Genomic DNA, 6,000 nt, shown 5'->3' on the forward strand with positions numbered 1-6,000 from the left:
GATTTCCATCTGTTTGACCCAATGAAGAACGTACTCCGCGGGAAGCAGCACGCGGATGATGGGGAGGTTACTGATGCAGCAAGACGTTTGTTCCGACGTTGCCCAGTATAGTGGTACCATTTGGACATACAGGATCTCCAAGTAAGGCGGCGTATGGCCGTCGCATTGAACGGAAATTATGTTGAAAAATAGGGTTTTGTAGCTCAAACAGTGGGAAATAATATGATGTGTCGGAATACTGAAGAACACCAACCACTTTTCAGAAAAAATCTGTTCCATTGCTGCTCCTCTTATTACACTACTGGCCAAGTCCGACAAGCAAAAAATACGCTACTGGCCATTAAAATTGCTACACCAAGAAGAAATGCAGATGATAAACTGGTATTCATTGGACAAATATATTATACTAGAACTGACATGTGATTACATTTTCACGCAATTTGGGTGCATAGATCCTGAGAAATCAGTACCCAGAACAACCACCTCTGGCCGTAATAACGGCCTTGATACGCCTGAGCATTGAGTCAAACAGAGCTTGGATGGCGTGTACAGGTACAGCTGCCCATACAGCTTCAACACCATACCACAGTTCATCAAGAGAAATGACTGGCGTATTGTGACGAGCCAGTTGCTCGGCCACCATTGACCAGACGTTTTCAATTGATTAAAGATCTGGAGAATGTGCTGGCCAGGGCAGCAGTCGAACATTTTCTGTATCCAGAAACGCCCGTACAGGACCTGCAACATGCGGTCGTGCATTATCCTGCTGAAATGTAGGGTTTCGCAGGGATCGAATCAAGGGTACAGCCACGGGTCGTAACACAACTGAAATGTAACGTCCACTGCTAAAGTGCCGTCAATGCGAACAAGAGGTGACCGAGACGTGTAACCAATGGCATCCCATACCATCACGCCGGGTGATACGCCAGTATGGCGATGACGAGTACACGCTTCCAATGTGAGTTCACCGCGATGTCGCCAAACACGGATGCGACCATCATGATGCTGTAAACAGAACCTGGATTCATCCGAAAAAATGACGTTTCGCCATTTGTGCACCCAGGTTCGTCGTTGAGTACACCATCGCAGGCGCTCCTGTCTGTGATGCAGCGTCAAGGGTAACCGCAGCCATGGTCTCCTAGCTGATAGTCCATGCTGCTGCAAACGTCGTCGAACTGTTCGTGCAGATGGTTGTTGTCTTGCAAACGTTCCCATCTGTTGACTCAGGGATCTAGACGTGGATGCACGATCCGTTACAGCCATGCGGGTAAGATGCCTGTCATCTCGACTACTAGTGATACGAGGCCGTTGGGATGCAGCACGGCGTTCCGTAATACCCTCCTGAACCCACCTATTCCATATTCTGCTAACTGTCATTGGATCTCGACCAAAGCGAGCAGCAATGTCGCGATACGATAACCGCAATCGCGATAGGCAACAATCCGACCTTTATCAAAATCGGAAACGTGATGGTACGCATTTCTCCCCCTTACACGAGGCACCACAACAACGTTTCACCAGGCAACGCCGGTGAACTGCTGTTTGTGCATGAGAAATCGGTTGGAAACTTTCCTCATGTCGCCACCGGCGCCAACCTTGTGTGAATGCTCTGAAAAGCTAATCATTTGCATATCACAGCATCTTCTCCCTGTCGGCAAAATTTCGCGTCTGTAGCACGTCATCTTCATGAATGGCCAGTAGTGTACCTTCTGTTACAGTGGTGTGCAATTAAAGTGTCAGTAGCGATGCGATCTGCACAGACAGAGGGTGTCAGAGAACACTTCTCGACTTCGCCAGTGTCCTCTCTGTTTATGTGCTATCACCGCTGTCGACCACGTTAATTTGCAACGTAGAAGTAAGCGCTACGTATGGTCACATATTTTGTTTCTGTGTCCTTAGAAGAGTAAAATAGTATGGCACGATTTGCTGGGAGATCCTGAACGGCAGGTTCAGCCGTCTAATGGGAAATATTTTTCCTATCCTTTGCGTATTCTGGCACCTTTCCTTCGCGAAGAGTGAATTTCGTATGTTAAGTGTATCTCATACTTGTAGAAGTCTATCACGGGTATGTGTGCAGTGTAGTGTCATGTTTGCATTGTATGATGATGAGAATAGGGAAGGGGTGAAACCAAGTACCGGGACATAGTCTACCCCTCTCGAATAGCACCAAGGGGACACTGAGTTTCACGTCTCCATCCGCCGGAAGAATCCTCATCAATAGTGTCACATACGCTCACACCATCAGTCACTGCGGAGTGGTTTGGAATTTAATGTAGGAGATTGACAGAAACTCTGGTGATCAGGAGCCACAAGCCGCCACCCCTTCTCCGTTTTGCTGGAAAGGCGAAGGGAGAATTTCCAGCAGCGTGTGACGTACCCGAGCGGTTATTCATCCAAGTACCAGCTTCGCCCGGTGTCACTTAACTTGGTTGATTTGACTGGAATCGGTACTTTCAGTGAATCAAGGGCACTGGCACATTTCTTCATACAACTATCGCCGTCACCGGTTAACGTAAGTCTCGACGTGTTTGCCTTATGCCGCCCGTAATGGGCACTCAGATGGCTAAATACACTGACCATAAGCAAACAAACCTAAAACTCACTATTTTTTGTGCACTCTAAGGGGAGCGCTATAATCAAATAAAATAATAACTGGAGTTTCACGGTAACACCTCTGTAAATACTTAAAATAGGTCAACATATGACAGAATGTCAGCATATTTTTACGTGAGTTTTCCTGTTTCCTCTTTGCTAACTTATGTTTCAGGTATGGTAATGTTACATTACAAAATAAATTCAACTTTACTTTCATCTGTCACTAAATGAAAAGATTTTCAGTTTTTTTGTTCAATTTAATGATTTCTACGTAACACAAAACAGTCTGCTTTGTAAATACTCTATTTCTCATCATTTCTGTATCTTCCGTACATTTATTAGTAATGTCCGTGACAGTCACACGTGATTGTCAGGATAGAGTTATCCACGATCCTTATTTCTGGAAAAGACGGTTGCTGCTTTCATTGCCGCTAACTGACTGGTGTCGAGCCGTGTCGCCCATTATTATCAGATAATTTCTCATAGTGACAGAAAAACATTCTTAAATAACACCATCAGTTTCACTGTAGTATAGTATGTCGAGATAATAAAAGCCGCGTCGACAGACGGAAAATAAGTCTATTTTGCATATAATTTTACTGTGGTTGCGACATTCAGTTGTTATCCTGCAACAGCCCAAGAAACTGTAACCCTTCTCGTCATTGACTAGATAATATCTTGTATCAAATCAGTTAAGTTCAGATGGTTCAAATGGCTCCAAGCACTATGGGACTTAACATCTGTCATCAGTCCCATATACTTAGAAGTACTTAAACCTAACATAAGGACATCACACATATCCATTCCCGATGCATGATTCGAACTTGCAATCGTAGCAGCAGTGCGGTTCCGGACGGAAGCGCCTAGAAACGCTCGGCCACAGCGACCGGTTGAAATCAGTTAAGTGTTGCTGTGGAATTTAGGAGTCTTTTACGTGTGCTGATGAAGTATTTTCGGGAAATAGAAATTTCAGAGCTATACTTCGTTTTAGATTTCTGTCTTTGCTCCCAGTTTCAGGATAAGAGACTAATTTTGAACCACCCATTCTTCCCAACTTTCACTCCATACGGATCCGTTGAGCAAGCCATTTGCGTATTATTATCAGGAAGGACAGTAATATATCAATCAGTCGCAATCCCATTGGCTTTTTATTATTCTTGCTTATCCAGATTTCAGCTATAAATAGGCATTTCAGTAATTTCAGTGAGTTATAATCCAACGAACTTTCAGTAGTACGTCTCCCAAATGAGTTTCTTGGCACAAGGCCTGTACACTAATACACTGACCAGCCAGAACATAAGAACAACCTACTTAATAGCCGGTATGTCCATCTTTGGCACGGGTAACAGTGGTGACGCGTCGTGGAATGGAAGCAGTGCGGCCTTACTTGGTCGCTGGAGGGAGATGACACCACATCTGCACACACAAGTCACCTAATTAACGTAAATATCGGGGAAGGTGCGATGATCTCTGACACCACGTTCAATCAATTCCCAGACGTGTTCGAACGAGTCCAGATGTGGCTAGTTTGGGGGGCCAGTACATCAACTGAAACTCCCTACTCCTTGGCCGTCATGATGCCTTGTTTGAGCTCCATTGTCTCCACGGATGCTCACGTGAATATTCCTCAGAGCTTAATGGAGTCGCCGCCAGCTTGTCTCCATCCCGCAGTACATTTGTCAAGGAGCTGTTCCCCTGGAAGACGACGGATTCGCGCCCTCCCATCGACATGATGAAGAAAGTATCGGTATTCATGAGACCATGCAACGCTCTTCCACTGCGCCGGCATCCAGTACCGATGGTCACGTGCCAATTTCAATCGTAGTTGCCGATGTCGTGTTATTAACAATGGCACCTGAATCGGTCGTCGGCTGTGGAGGCCCATCGTTAGGACTGTTCGGTGCACTATGTTAGATACACTTGTTCTCTGTCCAGCACTAAAGGCTGGTGTTAGTTCCGCCATAGTTCGCCGCCTCTCCTGTTTTACCAATCTGTCCGGCCTACGACGTCTGACATCTATGATGAAGGGTGGTCGCTCAACCCCACGACATCTGGATGTGGTTTCCATCGTGGATTCGCCACTTGTTGAAGACACTCACCACAACACTCCTCAAACATCCGACAAGTCGTGCAGTTTCCGAAATGCTCGTGTCGAGCCTCTGCGCCATCACAATCTGCCCTCTGCCAAAATCAGATAGATCGCCCGCCTTCTTCATCCTTCACACATACACGCTCGCTGATACTACAGGCACCGTGCGTGTGTGTGACTATCAGTTATTCCTTGCCAGGTGACGCTGCTATCGCCTGGACTGGTTTATATGGATAGTAGGTCGGTTGTCATTCCGGATGATCAGTAAAAAACCGAGTGGTGACATATCCTGCTGGGAATTTGTTGGATTGTAACTCAAATTCACTAAAGGTGGCTATATATAACTGAAACCTGGATATGCAAGAACAAAAAACCAATCGTACTGCGACTGACCGTTGTATTCCTATCCTTCCTTACACCCGTTCTCCTTCAGATCAGCTATCTGCAACGTTGACAGTAATTACACCAGCTTGCACTTCAGAGTTTGGTTAATTGAGAAAGGTAGATGAACGCTTTAGAATGCGTTTCTGATCTCGAAACTAGTGGAAAAGCAAGCAATTGAAATAAAATAGTAAACTTTAGCAATGGAATTACTACTTCTAGAAAATAAATCTGTGATATTCAACAGATCTGCGGTCTGGTGCTAAGGCAAAGTGTAAATATATCTCTTCGTTGTAGTGGAAACATTATTTTCACGTTAAAAAATCACATATTTTATACAATCGTCTTCGAAGACATTGCAATTCGTCGAACTGTCTTCCAGTGGATAGATTTCATTCCTAGACTGAATGTAGAAAGTAAGGACAACAATCAGACAGTAACCAGAAGTATAAATGCATTTGAAACTTCATGTTTCAGTTTGTTGGCGTCCTGCCACAGGTACGAATTTGCACTTTGTCGTCACTACGACGATATTCAGAATGGTTCAAATGACTGTAAGCACTATGCCATTTAATATCTGAGGCCATCAGTTCACTAGATTTAGAAATACTTGAACGTAACTAACCTAAGGACATCACACACATCCGTGCCCGAGGCAGGATTCGAACCTGCGACCGTAGCGCCGGCAGGAGTGGCCGTGCGGTTCTAGGCGCTGCAGTCTGGAACCGAGCGACCGCTACGGTCGCAGGTTCGAATCCTGCCTCGGGCATGGATGTGTGTGATGTCCTTAGGTTAGTTAGGTTTAATTAGTTCTAAGTTCTAGGCGACTGATGACCTCAGAAGTTAAGTCGCATAGTGCTCAGAGCCATTTGAACCATTTTTGCGACCGTAGCATCAGCGCGGTTCCAGACTGAAGCACTTAGAACATCTCGGCC

The sequence above is a fragment of the Schistocerca nitens genome, chromosome 7 (assembly GCF_023898315.1).
Source record: "Schistocerca nitens isolate TAMUIC-IGC-003100 chromosome 7, iqSchNite1.1, whole genome shotgun sequence".
In the NCBI taxonomy this organism is placed as follows: Eukaryota; Metazoa; Arthropoda; class Insecta; order Orthoptera; family Acrididae; genus Schistocerca; species Schistocerca nitens.